The sequence below is a fragment of the Mus pahari genome, chromosome 9, assembly GCF_900095145.1.
Source record: "Mus pahari chromosome 9, PAHARI_EIJ_v1.1, whole genome shotgun sequence".
Taxonomy (NCBI): domain Eukaryota; kingdom Metazoa; phylum Chordata; class Mammalia; order Rodentia; family Muridae; genus Mus; species Mus pahari.
Window position 1 is genome coordinate 31,986,208 of NC_034598.1, and position 18,639 is coordinate 32,004,846.

The window sequence follows — 18,639 nt, forward strand, 5'->3', positions numbered from 1 at the left end:
TGAGGTTTGGGGGATTCTTGCTTAAGATTTATTTTATCTTTTATATGTATGTGTGTCTGTATAAGTGACTGACACCTGTGTACAGGTGCCTGAGGAGGCCAGACGAGGGCATCAGAACCCCTGGAGTTGGACTTACTGGCTTGTATGAGGTGCTGAATGTGGGTGCCGGGAACCGTGCTTGGTCCCTCTGAAAGAGCAGCAAGCGGTTTTAACTGCTAAGGCATCTCGCCAGCCCGAGTCTGGGTTTAGTTATTTGCTTCTGGATGTCACTGTAGTGAAAGTTTCAATTTTGCAACCAAGAATGAAAGAAGAAGAAAAACATAATTCTGAAGCAGGATCTGCTACTATATTCATTTTTATGAAATACGCCTTATGGTCATTTGCATTCTGGGGTGAAGCATGTGGTGTGTGATCTTCCTTTACTTAATATATTTTATTATGCAGAAAAATGAAATTCAAATAAGAAACCACATTCCTTGAAAAGGGAAAAAATGATGGAGAGTGTGACATCTGATATTCATTCTATGTGTGCATGTGTGTGCTTATATGTGTGTGTGTTCCAGTGTGTGTGTACATGTGTGTGCTGTGTGTGTTTGGGTGTTTGTACATGTGTATAAGTGTTCAAATGTCCAGAGGACAGCCTCCAGTGTCACTTGTCAAGAGTCACACTTGTTTTTTACACAGGGTCTCTCACTGGCCTAAAGCCCAGCCTGGGTTTTGACTCCACGTCTCTAGCACTGAGATTACAAGCATCCATCATGAGATTCCCAGGAGAATACCAGTCTCATGGGGTGCATTGCTTCTAGAGGTCAAACTCAGGTCATCATGCTTGCAAGGCAAGCTCTTGACTAAGCCACCTCCCCAGCGCCTGATACTCACCTCTGATGATAACAGTCAGCTTAGTGTTCAAATAGCATAGAGCAACAAAAAGAATAGAGCAAGTCCTACTTCCGACTGTAAATACAGACAGTGATAAACAGGTTCTCTCCAGGTTTGTTTAAACCAGGGGCTAGAGGTAAGCAGTACTGGTCAAGACGAGGTCCAGGCTGCCATCAGCACAGACGCAGTCTCTCCTGGGAGGTGGTTTGAGAAGCTCTCAAACTGTGTTAAATCTTGGGGCTGGCGAGATGGCTCAGAGGAGCACTGGCTGCTCTTCCAGACGACCCTGGTTCAATGCCCAGCACCCATGTGGCCGTTTACATTTGTCTGTTACTCCAGTGGCAGGGGATCTCATACAACCAAAAAGACATGCAAGCAAAACATCAATGCACATAAAAAATAAAAGAAAATAAAATAAAGAAGTCATCAAAAGGAATCTTTTTTTTTAAAACTGTGTTAAATCTCTTTCAGAAAGATAAACCCCTCCTCTGAGGGGCACCAGGCTTGCAGCTCTTCCCTTTTCCCAGCATGAGACTTCTTGAAAATTCCAGTTTCTTGGAAAGCATTGATTCAACAGTCTGATAGCCAACGGGGGGGGGGGGGGGGAAGGACCCCAGTGCTTTTTTAGATTGCCTCCATTTCTGCCAGGACAGGCACAAAAGGAGAGTTGCTGTCTACACACCAACCCGCGACCTACTCAAACAGTGAGGAGAAAAATGGAGACAGAAATAGAAACTGCTTCCTCCCGGCACCCCAGCCCGGCTGATGATGTCTTAGTCATTGTCATGTGCAGCTACAGACTAACATCTGAAGACAGACTCGGAGGAGGCTGTGAAATAAATTATAATATATTCGGTTGGTTTTTTTTTTAATCTACTTTAAAATTTGCACTAAGCAAACCTTAAACAATAACAACAAAAAATGTCAAAAGTCGGAAGAGAGGTCATTTATATTCAAGGAGACAGAGCAGTTAATTACCAAAAAAAAAAAAAAAAAAAAAAACCTTTGCTGGGCGTGCATTTTAATTTGCCCTTCATTGTGTTGTTATCATGAACAATCACGAAGCAAATTGTCGGCAGATGCCTCTGGCTGTCCGAACAGCGTATCAAATGAAAGACAAAGTTTCCTTGGTTCTTAGCAAATGTCCTGAGGTTGTGGGCAACGCTGAAATGCACCAAATGCAATTGAGAATAATAATCAGGTCTGCCAGTAGGGGGCGCGCAAACCAAATTTAGAAAGCGCTTCGGAAATGGGCGTTTACGGAAGGAACGGATTAGGGAGCACAGCAAACTAAAGAGCAGAGTCAAATCTTCAGGGTAAAGCTTCTGCCGGTGCGAGAGCACGGACCTCAGATGCCTAGGAGGTGGAAGGGGCAGCTGTATGTAGACTGCAAGGCAATCCATCTAACGCCTGCGTTATTATTAATCCCCTAATTGCTACACCCCATTTTAATTTTGTTCACATTAGGTTGGTTTTGCTCTTCACATAATGCTGGGTGTCTGTCTCAAACGCCAGCTAATAAGCACGCTCCTCATTTCTCCCATACATCCGATCTGAGTTTCATGATTCCTAGAACTCTTTACCCTCTGTCCCCTGACCCTCAGGTTGTAGTAACTTAATAATTAACTCATACGCAACTTTACTGTTTTCTTTTCAAAACAAGGTCTCACGTATTGTGGGATAGCTTCCAAGAGTGACCCCAAATTTCTAATCCTCCTGCCTTCACCTCCAAAGTGTTCAAGAGTTTGGAGTACCGGCTTGACCACAATGCTTGGTGGCGTGGCGCTGGAGATGGAACCCAGGGCTTTGCGCATGCTCAGCAAGCACTCTTCCAACTGAGCTACTACACCCGCCGCTCCAGCCCTTGCAGAACTTAAAAGACATCCTTTGCTAACCAAATCACTTAAGTTTTACTGGAAGTGAAGCATAATGTTGCACTCTCCTAATCAAGTATAGATTGCTTTCTCTTGAGATCGGCAAAATTCAATCTTGTTAAAAAGTTAAAAAAAAAAAAAAAGACAAGACTCCTTTCTCTGCCTACAATTTTTTAACAGAGTCCTTCAAAATTCTGCACCAGCTTTTCTCCCAATAAACAACAGGTCCTCGTCTCCTAAAATAGTATCGGGCATGAGGGCTGATTCTGCTTTTGCAAACACTTTTTGCATAGCTGAGAAAACATTTTTGAAGAACTGATGCTCTTGGAAATGTGGCAATAGTTACTCGCCTATTGTCTAGGCACAGAGAACAGCCCTTTGGAACGGCTTGGAGAGCACCCCACACACACACCACCACCACCCCCAGAACACGGTAGGTTCAGATAGTATGTTGGAATATCCTGACTGCGTAACTTTACAAGACGCCTCCTAACTTGGTGATGATCTTCCTTTATAAAGTGGAATAGCAGTAACTACCTTTCTGGTTGGGGGGTGGAAAGATGTGTCTACATGTTATAGACACATGCCTGGTAAGCTGTTGTTATTCGTCATGAATGGAAACTAACGTTTATGCTTATCATGGACACAGACCCCAGCCCCTACTCCAAATAAAAAACAAAACAAAACAAAACAAAAAAAAAAACCCTCTACTACCATAATCCCGTTGTACAGATAGATGGTCATAGGTCTTCTCTGTGACATTCAGAGGTCAGGGCAGTGCCAGTCAGCCATTCCCTCCCTGGAGGACACAGACAGCTGTCTGCTGCACCACCCTGCCAGAGAACTGAAAAGCGGCTATGTGGGTGCAGTAAGAGATTAGACCACGGAGAGTGTGCTGGAGCTGGAAACAAAGACTGAAAAGATGAAAACGAAAGATCAGAATGAGCCGACGACGACAAACTCAGAGACACAGAAGTAGTGAGAAATGGACGGTTTGGTTTTAATGCTGGTGGGTATCCACGGAGAACAGAGAAAACAGATCCAGGCGATAGTACACTCAGATGCAGGAAGATGCACACGCGCATGCGCACACCCTCAGAGACGTCTCTGACAAGGCAGTGATCAGAAAACAAAACCCCAATGAAAGAATTAAAGTCCATCTGTTCTTTCAAGAATATACTTGAAACTGAATGTAGTGGCTGGTGGTGAATACCTTTAATCCCAGCACTTGAGAGGCAAAGACAGAGTTCAAGGCCTGGTCTACAGAGTGAGTTCCAGGACAGCCAAGACTACACAGAGAAACCCTGTCTCAAAAAAACAAAAGCGAACAAAGAAATATACTTAAACGTCTGGAGAGATGATTCAGTAGTTGACAGCGCTGACTGCTCTAACAAAGGACCTGAGTTCGGTTCCCAGCACCTACATTAGACAGGTGGCCCACAGTCACCTGTAACTCCAAAAGCAGGTGATCTAATGCCCCCTTCTGGCCTCTGCCAGCACTCACACGTGTAATATACATACACACAGACATAGAAATTTTAAAAATTACAGGTGCTTTCAGCCAAGCCTAACAACGTGAGTTCATTCTTCTAAACTCAGATAATAGAATACTGAACTCACGTTGTTAGGCTTGAGAGCAAAGGACTTTACTCTCAAGCCTAACAACGTGAGTTCATTCTTCTAAACTCAGATAATAGAATACTGAACTCACGTTGTTAGGCTTGAGAGCAAAGGACTTTACTCTCAAGCCTAACAACGTGAGTTCGATACTCCGGACCCACCTGATGGAAAGAGAGAACTGACCCCTGCAAGCTGAAATCTGACCTGCACTCTCACGTACGTCCCACACACAAACAATAAAATATATATATATAACTTAAAATCTAATAAAAACAATACACATGATCTAAAAGACACAGCCAAGATACAGAGTGAAAGTTCAAAAACAAAAGTCCTGAGAGCAAAGATGAGATTTGGAGGCTCCATGCATGCGCCACTAAGACCACGCCCACACGACAAGCCCTGCAAAGGCAGGGTGGGGCATAGGGACACTCATCTGTCTGCCCAGCACTGGGGAGGCTGAAGCAGGAAGATGGCAAGCTGGATGCCAGCCTGGACTACATAATAAGTTCAAGGACATTCTCGGGTTGCATAGTTACATAGTAAGTTACATAGTAAGGTTACATACATACATACATGCTTACACATGCATACATACATACCACTCAAGCCCTCCAATATTTTTTTAATTCAAAGGAATTATGCAGGCTTCTATGAAAGGGATACCTTTTTTGAGAAAAAAAAAATCTCACCACAGTCAGACTTCCTATAGCATTATTAGATGTTAGAAGACAAGCAAAAATGATATTTCACAGGGTAATTAATTTTTTAAAATATTTATCTGTTTTTATTTTATGCACATGGGTATTTTGCCTTCCTGTATGCAGTGCCCACAGAGGACAAAAGAGGGCGCAGAGATCCCTGACACTGGACTTGCAGATGGCTGGGAGCTGCCACATGGGAGCTGAGAATCAGCCAGAGTCCTCTAGAAAAGCAGCCAGCGCTCTTAACTGCTAAGTCACCTCCTCAGCCCCTTGTGTTGTTGTTTGTTTGTTTGTTTGTTTTTCATTTTGTTAATTCCAAAGGAAATATTTTCAACTTAAATTTCCTTTCTAAGCAAAAACTATTCAAATATGAATCCAAAATAGATGCATGCGGCCAGGCAAGAACTCAGACGTTTGAATTCTCTGGGACCCCATTTGCAAACTGTCCTGTGAGATCTTAAAGTCAACAAAACTCTACAAAGGGAATCCAAAGGCGAGGGGAGGGGGGTGGGGGAACGAGCCAGCCCCAAAGCCTGAGGAGATTCTGTGCACGTGGATAGAAAACAAATTATTCCAGACTAAAACAGATCACGGTTCTATGAAAGGTGCCATGACTACAGTCTTGTCTCCCCAGAGAAATAAAAGCAACCGAAAAGTCATCTTTGCAGTGCTCAGAAACTGAAAGCAGGAACTGAAAAACCCAGGTTCTAAACTCAGGACAGCTCTGGCGACCAGTCCCTCTGATCAGTTAATTGTGTTCAACCTGAATAAATCAGATGGTCTCTGACCCAAGATTTTCTATTCCTCTTTATGGACCCACCCCCACCCCAGCCCCCAGCCTCCAGTGCACCCAAGTCTCACATGTCTCCTTTGGTTTAGATGCACCTGTTCCCACCAAAGCTCACACTGGTGTTTAATTCCACGACATTGTCATGGTGGGACATGGGGCCCTTTAAAAGAGATTTGTGACCTTCTTTTAAGAGTGGCCTGGTTCCTTGAGGAATTAAGTCATGTTTGGAGAGTCCTGCTCAACATGAAGCAGGCAGTGACTTCTCTCTAACACTGTGATCCTTCCAAATTCACCTGCCTTCACTTTTGCTCTCCTGACATGCATGGAGCCATGTAAGTCCCTCAAGAGAAGCCAGAGGGACACACGTCGGGTTCTCAGAGTTACAGAACCACAAGCTGAATTAAACCTCTTGGGGTTGGCAACTTATCTCAGAGGCAAGCACTTGCCTAGCAAGGGTTCAGTCTCAAGCAATAAAAAGAAGTTTTAAAAAGTAAAATACATCTGTTTTTACCTCTAGAAGAAGAGGAGGAGGAGGAAGAGAAAAAGAAGGAAGAGGAAGAGAAGAAGAAGAGGAAGAAATGGAAATAGGGGGAACGGAGAAATGACTCACTGGTTAAGAGCATATACCTCTCTTGCAGAGGACCCAGGTTTGTTCTCCAGCACTCGTGTTGGTTGGCTCACCATCACCTGTAACTCTAGATCCAGAGATTCCAATAATGTCTAGTCTTCGCCAGCATTGCCCTCACATACATAAACCCACAGAGATATACATATGTACATATATCTTAATCTGGGTTTTATTGCTATGAAGAAACACTATTCCCACAGCAACTAACTCTTATAAAGAAAAACCTTTCACTGAAGCTGGCCTACATTTCAGAGGTTTTGTCCATTATTGTCACGGCAGAAACATGACGGAGTGCTGACAGATGTGTGCTGGAGAAAAAACTGAGAGTCCTATATCTGGATCTGAAGGCAACAGGAAGAGAGACAGTCACGCTGAGCCTGGCTTGAGCATCTGAAATCTTAAAGCCTGCCTCCAGAGTGACAAACTTCCTCCAACAAAGCCACATCTATTCACACAAGGCCACACCTCCTAGTAGTGCCACTCCCTTTGGGCCGAGCATTCAAACACATGAGTCTATGGGAGCCAGTGCTATTTAAATCACCACAACGTATCATTATCAAAAAAGTTTCATAAAATGTGCCATTTGACACAAGGGATTTGAGCATCCACAGACTGTGGTACCCAAGGGTCTTGGTTACTTTCTCATTAGAGACTGGGACCACATACCTCAGTAAGAAGCAACATAGGGGGTCTGGGGAGATGGCTCAGTCACTAAGCAAACTGGCTGCTCTTCCAAACAACCTGAGTTCAATTCCCAGCAACAACACGGTGGCTCAAAGCTAACTATAATGGGATCCGATGCCCTCTTTTGGTGTTCAGGTAAACATAGTACAGGTCGAGCACTCATATACATGAGTACATAAATCTTTAAAGAAGATTTATAAATCTTCAAATACACAAGCCTATGAGGATGATTTTACACTCAACCCATAAAACCAAGGGAGGTCCTGCTCGCATTCTCCAAGGGGTACTGAAAGACAGCTGGACCCAGTCTCAAATACTCTGTTTTAAGCACATTGAAATGGGCCTTCACCTGGTTTACCCCAACAGTACAACTAGATCTTTACTCTGAAGCAATGGGATTAGTAATGGAATCCTGGGATCAAGAGCAAGAGACTCACAGTTGACCACCAGGAGCTCCATCAGCCACCTCCTCACCTGTGCCTCAGGACTCCCCTGGGAGAGGGAAAGAGGGGATTGTCTGTTGGCTTCATGCACAATGAGCCAAGAATTGCCCCACAGGGCATTAACTCCCTGGTGGCCAACACAACCTCACAGGCACAAATCTTCAAGGCAGGAGGTGTGATGTTCACAGTTCAAGCCTAAGAGCCTTAGCAGGTGAAAGCTGCAAATATCTGGGCCAAGACTAAGCTGGATCCGCTGCTCTGGTTGGAATGCTGATGATATCAATGGGTTGGAAAGCGCTGTGTAAGATGTCTTAGGGTTTTAGTGCTGTGGACAGACACCATAACCAAGGCAACACTTATAAGGACAACATTTAATTGGGGCTGGCTTACAGGTTCAGAGGTTCAGTCCATTATCATCAAGTTGAGAGCATGGCAGCATCCAGGAAGGCATGGTACAGGAAGAACTGAGAGTTCTACATCTTGTTCCAAAGGCAAGCAGAAGACTGACTTCCAGGAAGCTAGGACAAGGGTCTTCAAGCCCACAACCACAGTGATACACTTCCTCCAACAAGGCCACAAGTACTCCGACAAGGTCATGCCTCCTAAGAGTGCCACTCCCTGGGCCAAGCATATTCAAACAACCACAGACGTGTTCAACACAACTCACGTTCACAGGTTGCCAAGTCCTATTGGACAATCCCACTAAATCCATTCCCCCTTCTCCATTTTCATAGACGTTTATCTGGGCTCTTGATGCCCTCTTGCAACAACCACCTGGTGTGTGTGTGTGTGTGTGTGTGTGTGTGTGTGTGTGTGTGTGTGTGTACATGGGCACATGCATGCCTCTGAAGGCCTGAAGTCGACATTAGATGTTCCTCTGGCACCATGCACATTTTTTGTTTTGAGATAGATTCTCTCACTAGCCTGGAACTCGCCCAGTAAGCTCAGATGGATGGCCATTGGGTGCCAGGGACCTGATGCTGTCTCTCCAGCTCTAGGACTGCAAGCAGGTTCCACCTTGCCTGACCATTTTACAAGAGTTCAGGAGCTTATACTTAATTCCTCATGCCTATCAATCGCTTTACAGACTGAGGAATCCCCACAGTCCTCCGATCAGCATTTTCAAAAGCCTGCATACCCTGATAGAATAGTACCCAATGTTAATTCAGTCCCAATCACTCTGAATCGGAAAGTAATGATGAGATAGGTATGGTGGGTGGCACACATCTTTAATCCCAGCACTCTGGAGACAGAGGTAAGTAGAGCCCTGTGAGTTCAAGACCTGCCTGATCTATATAGCAAGTTCCAGGACAGCCAGGGCTACATAGAGAAACTTTGTCTTAGGAAAACAAAACAATAATAATAACAACAACAAAAATCTCATGAAATTTTACAAAAACAAAAAAACGGTGGCTGTGCACCCACCCCCTAACCTCCTAAATAACATGACACAACCCAGAGATGGGCTGCTTTGAGCTCAGGAAAAGTGTTTCTCTCTCCTAGACCAGCCTGTCAAAGGGTTGGAGTCAAGAGATTGTCTGTCTGTCTGTCTGTCTGTCTGTCCATCTTTCCCTTCTGTGGCTACAGGGGTGAAATTGTCAAACCTCTAGAGGTTTAAACCGAGACTTTGATGAATTTCGGCCAACTGGAGAATAGCTTCATTCTTCATATGACTTCAAAAGCATTTTAACGTTTCCAAAATACAATCTACTCTATAACTTCAAAGTTAATTGATTCAGTGATTGGTTCTACCTTGCCTGGGGAAATTCATCCCCTTACATACTTTATGAATTAAAATACTAAGCAACTTTCCATGATGTCTTTTGAAAGCTGATGATGGATCATTGAGACGGATTTTCATGGCAGATTTCTTGGCTCTAACCTGGTTTATTTTATGAACACATTTGCTGAGACTGAGGCAACCAGATTCTGGCTTCTGGAGAGGTTATTCTGTGCATCCCACAAAGCTCATGTACCTTAATTACTTGTAATTAGTTGTATTGTAAGCTCATATCTGTTTAATTCATCCTAATTAGCCTCATCATAAACAGAATGGGCGATGGTTACAGGTTGTCTTGTTACACTGATGGGAAACATCTGGAATGGATAATTAGCTCCAACAACAAATGAACTTGGACTACAAGCTGCTGTAAGTAATCATTTCACCCCCCCCTCTCTGGGAAAAGCCAGAGACTTAGAACATACTATAGGGTCACAGTAAAGTCAAGTTGCCTCTTCTGTATAGTGCAGTAACAGTAATGGGGTAGTTTTTGTCTTTTTGATGCTTTTACTGAAGGGACAGCTCTCTGTGTATAAATGTGTGTATGTGTGTGTGCACATATGTATGTGTGTGTGTGTGCATGCTCACACGAATGTAAGACCACAGCCACATGAACTAATTTATACATTTATACCCGAGCATGTATTTGTGAGCACATTTTATACATTTTTAATTGTTATGTTTTACTTAGGCATGTGTGTGTGTGCATTGTATGAATGTGCTCGCGCATGCGCATGTGTGTGTGCACGCATGCATGCAGGCACACGTGTTTGTGTGTGTGTGTGCCGTATATGTAGATCCACCAGTGTGCAGATGCCCTTGGAAGGCAGAAGAGAATTGTATGATCCATCAGAATTGGAATAAGAGGCATCTGTGAGTAACTAGACCTGGATCCTGAGAACTGAGGCTGGATCCTCCAGCGGGGGACCTTCTGACTACTGAGCCATCCCTTCAGATCTATTTTGTACATTTTTTTTAAAAAAAAAAACTTCGGTCATCACCTTTATGATCACCAAACTAAACAGATAAGTCCACTGGTGCAATTAACAAGGAGTTAAAGGGGCAGACGAAGTGCACTAAGAGGCATTCTTCCCACAGCCTTGGGATGGAAGGGGTCGGTTTGGTTGTTTCTTCTTCATTTCTGAGAACCGTCCTTGGAGGCACAGACTTCCTGTCTGGGTAAATGTTGGCCACTAAAAGTCCACAGAGGGAAAAGACTACTTTATAATGATAAGTTCAAAATGCAGAGCACGAAGCTGGACGAAGAATGAGGTCCCTGCTACGTAAACAATCTGTGTAAAGAATTGCAAGGAAATGCGCCAAGGCGTGAGAGCACTCACTTCTGAAGAAGTATTCCTTCAGCCATGGAAATCTTGATTACAGGGGAAAATAACTAAAAAGCCACACTGACCCGACAGAAAACGCCATGGTTACCGCCAAGAACTATTCTTTGCTTCTGGGTGGAGAAATGGAAATTTAATTTTTTTTTTTTTTTTTTTTTTTTTACTGCAAGACTTTGGCTCAAGAAACTTCAACAGTGGAATCTGAAACCCTATTTGAAATATAAGGATTTGGAATAAGCGACTTTGAGCTCCTGTAAAAGGTACTTTTCGTTCTTTTGGTGAGAAAGTCTTTGAGATTTCACAGCATATCGATTTATAATTAATGGAGGGTTGTGGGTAGAAAACCCTCTGTGGTGGTAGCATTAATAAACTTAAAATCATTTTATAAACTTGAAAATGTTCTTGTAAATGTCGTAGTACGGGATATAGGTGTAAATTGCAAGCATTTTTATTTTGTTTTTACAAACTGAGGACATCAAGGCACAAAAAAAAGCTTCCGTAACTATGTCATTTCTCTTGGCGAAAAAATTGAAACAACCTATATATTCACGATCGACAGTAAGCAAATATGCCATGAAATTCACATGTGGGCTGCAAAGATGGTTCAGTGGTTAAGGGCCCTTGTTGCTCTTGAAGGGGACCCAGGTTCAATGGCCAGCACCTACCTAAGTGATCCAAAACCATCTGTAACTCCAGATCCAAAGAATCTGTCTCCGTCTTCTGACCTCCACAAGTACAGCCTACATGTGGGCAAAATATTCGTACCATATACGTAAAATAAATAAACTTTTAAGGTAAAATGTGGTAAAAATGAATCAGAGCTGCAGAGATGAGTATGAATAGTCCTCAAACAGGGAATTTTAGTTTGGTTCTATTTGGTTTGGCTTGGGACCCCCTCCCTCCCCCCCCCCCAGATAGGATTTTAAGTAGTCCATCCTGACCTTGAGCTCTCGAGACTCCTGCCTCAGTCTCTCCAAGGGCTGGGATCACAGACATGTGCCAACATGCCCAATACAAACAGAATCCTGAATCACAAAATGCAGTTATATAATAATATAGAGAGCATATTGTCATGTTTGAAAACATCCAAACAATATGCTAAATATTGCTTTTACTATAAATCGGGAAGCTATCCATGGGAATTGGATTTCGTTTACCTTCAAGAAGGAAAAAAGTAGAGAGAACATAAAGAGAAGAAGTTTTTTTTTCTTAATTAAGCTGGGGTGTGAATATACTGTATCATTCTCTCTGGGCCTTCTCTATGTGTGAAATACTTAAAAATATGTTCTGTCTCCTTACTTTGTATCAGTGTACTCTTGTACTCTTGTACTCTTTGTCCTATTCATCTCTCACAAAAGCAACACACATACACACACCCAGAAAAGCCTTGCTATGCCAGTTTCACAGATGAAGGCCCCAGCTCAGTCTTTTAATCACATACCAAGTTCACTCACCCAGTATTTAACAGAAGAAAGTCTAGGGTTCCTTTCCGGCTGTATCAATGTTTTTTGTTTTTTTTTTTCGAGACAGGGTTTCTCTGTATAGCCCTGGCTGTCCTGGAGCTCACTCTGTAGACCAGGCTGGCCTCGACGCCTGTCTCTGCCTCCCGAGTGCGGGGATTAAAGGCGTGCGCCACCACGCCCAGCTTCAATTTTGCTTTTCATTGCTTGTCAAATACTTGACAAGAAACATCTCAACAGAGGTGGGGCTTATTTGGCCTAGCAGTCACAGAGTGCTGGCTGGAGCTTGAGGCGGCTGGATACAATGTATCCAGACCAGAGATCCATGACCGCTAGTGTTGAGCTCACTCACTTTTTGAGTCTAGGACGCCAGAGAATGGCGCCACCTACAGTCTAGGTAGTGCTACTACCTCAATTAGTCTGATCTGGAAATTCCCTTGTAGAAAGGCCAGGAAAGTGTGTCACCTACGGGATTCTAGATCCTGTCAATCACCATTAACCACCACACCACAGTGTAGCACCACTGTCAAGGGAAAAAGCATCGGACTGCAACGGCAGCTTTTGTACAGGGTGCGTGAAACTCTAACTTCCCTTCCTGAACTCCCTCGCCCTCGAAAGATCTGACACTGTTTCTCCCAGTTTATTTGCATGTTTGCCTTCTCAACAAAGAAGAAAGAAAACCTCTTGCCTCAGCCACTTCCTGCCTGACTCATTGTTCCTAGCAAGCCCAGGCAGCACCCACACTTCCAAGGAACGGGGTCATAGCTGTGTGTCTTGTTCAGGAAGTGGCTGCTTCTACAGATGGCCACAGCCTTCCTGCTTCAGTCAAGGCTTTTGAATCACACTACTCCCTGAATGTGGTTTTGAATGTTTTTGTTTGTTTGGTGGAGAGGAATGAATAACTGTCCTTGAATGGGGTTGTAAGGGGGGGGGGGGGAATGTAGACCGTGTGACACAGATCCACACTAGATTCATGGTCTCAGCCTGAATCATGTTGTACTTTGAAGGACAGCAGAGTTCAGGAGGCTGAAACCACGGAGACAAATGGTTTATAAATTCTTATTTCCCCCCATCACTTTGGCCAGCGCTGGGCTGTCCTTCCTAAGCCAGAGAGAACAGAGTTAGGTTGTGTCGCTGCAACAGTACAATCTGTGATACAAGGATGTCTACAGAACTGGGAGGCCTGGCCTCACATTTAAGTCTTCTAACCTCTTCCTTTTTAACACTGCTGAAATGCCGTGACTGGGTTCAGTGTGCTCAGAAGCTTCGTAAAACCACGTCTCTGTGCGCACTTGTAGGAAGGATGTCTATCGCATCACAACCCACTGGGCTGGTGACGGCGCTCTTGGCTCCGCCCCCTACAGTTCCGTGAGTGTGGAGATGGTCATCTGAAAAAAGAAAAAGCTAACCGAGGCATCTCTCACATTGACAGCTGGAGGAAATCTTTGTGGTGTGCCAGGGACCAGGCTGGACCCACCTTCTGCGATGCAAGACCCACTGACATAAATCAGCCTTCACATTCAGCCTTTGGAGATCAAAGTTCATAGTAAGGGGAAAGGGGCGTGTTGTGCCTATTCTGTCAGCGCATGGAATGGCTCCTGGAACATCCTTGGGCGGGGGGAGGGTGAGGGGGTGGGGGAGGGGGAGACTTCCCTGGTGCAATCCTAGAGTCCTATTCTTCACAGTCTCAGACTGATCTAGGAGGTTCAACAGTCCTTAGGTCTCACACTTATTAGGTGCCGTGCTTCACGGGACAAGAAAGTACTCTGTCAAGAACACTACTGTTGCTGTCTTTTCTTGGGGACCTAGGAAGTGGTAGAATTCAGCAATTTTTTTTTAACTTGCAAATCTATGTGTGCACGTGTGTTTGTGTGTGTGCACGTGAGTTTGTGTGTGTGTGCATGTGTTCGTGGAGGGGGAGATGTGTGTGACTATGAGTGCATGTAAAAGCCAGAAGACCTTGAGTATCATTCACAATTTCTTGGGGGTTTTTTTCTTCCCCCTTTGAGACAAGACTTCTTCTCATTGACCTAGAACCTGACAAATAGGCTGGGATGGCCTCAGATATCCACAAGTGCATTGCATCGTTATAGAAGGACATTTTTCAAACAAGTATGCACAAGAAAGAGCACGGGTCATTTCCCCTCCCCCTTCCCATTAGTCTCCTCTAAGAAACTTTCTGTGAAGACAGGCGGACAGATGGCTCAGCGGTTAAAAAGCAGGCACTGCTCTTGCAAAAGACTTCCCAGCGCCAACACAAGGCAGCTCACAGATCCCTGTAACTCTGGTTTGGAAGAGCTAATGTCCTCTTGAACCTGCACAGGTACCTGACTTATGTGCTCAACTTCCCCACCCCACCCCTGCTGCTACACACACACACCACCACCACCACCATCATCATCATCAAAACAAAAGTAATAAATCTGGGCTGGAGAGATGACTCAGTGCTTAAGAGCACTGATGGCTCTTCCAGAGGTCCTGAGTCCAATTCCCAGCAACCACATGGTGGCTCACAACCATCTGTAATGGGATCCAATGCCCTCCTCTGGTGTGTCTGAAGACAACTACAATGTACTGATATGAATAAAATAAATAAGTCTTCTTTAAAAAAATAATAAATCTGTGAAAACAAATAGTGCCTGAATTAAACTTGTCGTTATATGTAGTGAGGGTGAGGGATCATGTGTTTCCCTAGTGACATGCTTGATAGCATGTTCAGTGATGGAGACCTGGGTAAAGCGGGCCTCATCTTACCTCACTTCAGCTCTGATCTGCATGTCTCACACTGCAGAGCTGGATAGAAGGAGAACAGAAAAGGGTACAACCTCTAATTTTTAAGTGTGTGTGTGTGTGTGAACGCGCGCGCACACACACACACACACAAGCACACAGGGTATGTGAATGCAGGAGTCTCTAGCATCCAGAAGAGGGTGTGAGGTTCCCTGGAACTGGAGTTACTGAGGGCTGTGAGTCACCTGACATGATGCTAAGCACAAAACTCAGATTCTCTCCAAGGGCAGCAAGTGCTCATAACCACTAAGCCATGGTTCTGCCCCTCACTGTGTATTTTTAACACATTGACTCGCATGATTTCTGAAAGTCTTCATCTGAACAATTACTTCACAGGCTGTTCTGCTTCTGGGGCTGGGGATATAGTTCAACTGCTAGAATGAAAGACCCTGAGTAGCTGGGGACATGGCTCAGTTGGTGGAATATTTGCCTAGTATGCCCAAAACCCTGGGCTCCACCTCCGGTACTGTATAAACCAGGCATTGTGCAAACCAGACCTAGAGATGTACGCTGTAATCCCAGCACTGGGGCAGGAGGAGGTGTGGGTGGGGAGAATGGTTGGGACAGGAGGATTCAATTTTCAAGGCCATCTTCAACTACATATTAAATTCTAAGGCTATCCTGGACTCCATGTGCCCCAGATCTCAGGAGTTGTGGGGGGTGAGATTATGGGATGTTTCAGCAGATGGAAAGGACATGCTACCAATCTGGGTGACCTGACTCTATCTTCCAAATCTACCCAGCGCAGAGAGACATCCAGTTCCCAAAGGTGACCCTTGACTGTCACATATGCACACGGCATGCACATCTATACATATGCATATGTAGGGAAGGAAGGAAGGAAGGAAGGAAGGAAGGAAGGAAGGAAGGAAGGAAGAAAGAAAGAAAGGAATAGAAATAAGGTTTGTTTTGAAGTTTAAGTATACAGACACCATATTTTTTTTCTCTTTTTTTCTTTCTTTTTCTTTTTCTTTTTTGGTTTTTTGAGACAGGGTTTCTCTGTGTAGCTCTGGCTGTCCTGGAACTCACTTGGTAGACCAGGCTGGCCTCGAACTCAGAAANCTGTCCTGGAACTCACTTGGTAGACCAGGCTGGCCTCGAACTCAGAAATCCGCCTGCCTCTGCCTCCCAAGTGCTGGGATTAAAGGCGTGCGCCAACACGCCTGGCTCATTTTTTTTTTCTTAAAGGTTTGTTTGTCTGTTTACACTTGTATGTGAGTGTACACACGTTTGTGCAAAAGTGCACACACACACAGAGGCCAGGAGGGGTGTTGTCAGGCATCTTCTCTACCATTCTCTGCCTGCTTCCATTCAGACCTAGCAAATCCATTATTTTTTTAAAGATCACAAAACACTGGACTTACAAACTGGCTCAGCGGGTAAAGGTGCTTGATGCCAAGCCCAATGACCTGCAATAGGTTTCTGGAACCGACTTTGAAAAGAGAGAACCAATTCCTGCAGGTTGTCCTCTGATCTCCACATGTGCAGTGTACAGCACATGGCTGCACTGCCATGCCCATGAGAGGGGGCGGGGGGAGGGAGAGAGAGAGAGAGAGAGAGAGAGAGAGAGAGAGAGAGAGAGAGAGAGAGAGGGGGGGGGAGAGAGAGAGAGAAGGGGGGGAAGGAAGGTAGAAAGGAAGGAAGAGAACTTCACAAAAGGATCCCTGTAGGAATAACGCTTCGCTTCTTTCCTCTTCAGTCCAAATGAGCATCTGCTGGTGGGGGAATAAAATGCTAACCGGATGATGACACGCATTGACAAGGAAGACTAAAATTCTCCTTTCGAGAATAAAGATGAACCTTGAAGAGTACAGAGCCTAGCTTGACTCTCAACCGCCAAACACTAGAGAAATTGCATTTTCTCTAAAATTCCTCCTCATAGAAAAAGAAATATGTGTGTGTGTGTGTGTGTGTGTGTGTGTGTGTGTGTGTGTGTGTGTCTCCAAGACACTGGAGAGTTAGCCATGATGCTCCCATGACCCTGTTCCCAAGGAGGTTCACCAGCGTGAGTTCCTGCTGCATTTACCCCACAACTGACTCTTGTTACCCCAGTCCTTTGGCTGCTACGTGACAGGCATTGGCTTATACCCTTCAGAGTTCTGAAAGTGCAGGCTGGACCCAAAGTTCACGTCCCATCAATAAGTGAAGATCATTCTGTAGGTTGCCTTATATATACTGGTCCCTTGGGAGACAAAGCATCCTTCCTCCCTAGCTACAGTGCATCTGAGTCCAATGATGCTACCCCCGGTTCCTCCATTCTAACCACTGGGCCCCTCACTTCCTCTTCTTCACGTGTGACTTTGCACATGGAGCAAATGAGCCAGATATTTCTGCATTTTGATTATTCTGCCTAAATCACCTAGAAATGTTCTGTCCGGTCCAGTCAAGTTTGTCACTACTGTATGATACTCTACGTGATCCTCATCTTCATCCTTGGGGCCAGGGTTGTGGTGTACTCCCTATGTTCTGGCCTCTTGATGTGTCTTTTCTATCAGTCAAGCTGTAGGGAATAGAAGACCTTAAGTGCCAAGACATCATGGCCCTGATGTGGATATCCAAAATGAATCATCCAAAAGATGGCTAACACTGGATAGCTAAAGAAGCCAGAGTAAGCAGTGATGTAATCTAGTCTAATACTGTTTCCAATAAACTGCCATGTTGGAGTGGGTTGTGTATAAATCTGCCCTTGAAGTCAGAGAGGTGTTGCGGGAGATATTAAAAAAGAATCCACGCCATTGCCAGCAAGGCACCTGCGGGCTGACCGGCCATGCACTGGTGGGCAACGGCCAGCCTGTTCTCATCTCGTGGAGACTCTTGGACTCAGTGTTCTGAAATCTCTCCCTAAGTTCCCACTGGTGAGTTGCTACCACGCCAGCTCTATGCTTCAAAATTCCCACAGCCTTTTGTGGTACACATCTAGCAAACCCACACTTTGCCACATCGTCCCTTCCTCTCAGGAACCCAGTCGAGTCACTTCGTGCAGGAAAACACCACACAAACTTAGTTCAGAAACAATGGTAATGCAATTGCTGAGTGTAACAACTAGAATCCTAATCTTGTAAGTCATAATAAATCTAAATCTAAATCTAAATCCTGGCAGGTTCACCATCTAAACCGAGAGACACTAGTAGCTACATCTTGTTCTCTCGCTATCCCCATCCAAAAGCCCCTATCTCTCTTCTGCCTACTCTCTTCCTCTATCCAACCCGGAAGTCCTGCCTATTCTCCCAGTGATTGGCTCCTTTATTCATTCGGGGATGGTTCACAGGAAGTCACCTGAGTATGTGACTCATTCCTCAGTCCAGACAACCCCTCCTGGGAAAATGGAATTAACATCAAAATACAAGCAGCATCAGGACCATCCATCCATCAACCTGTGTGCCAGTCTATGTGTGTATACATGCCTGCCTGTGTGCGGCCTGTATGCACTGATGTGGGTCTGGGTATCTTCCAGGTTGATGATGATGAAAGGGATAACTAACTGTGTCAAAGATGGGATGCTATCCATTTTGTCCACAACTTGAACTATCTTTTCTCATTCTTTGGAACAGATGTCGTGGCAATGAGGGAAGCCAGAGGAAATCAATGCTCACTGACAAGAGCAGATCTTGCTGTTTTGTTTTGTTTTTTTTTAAGATTTATTT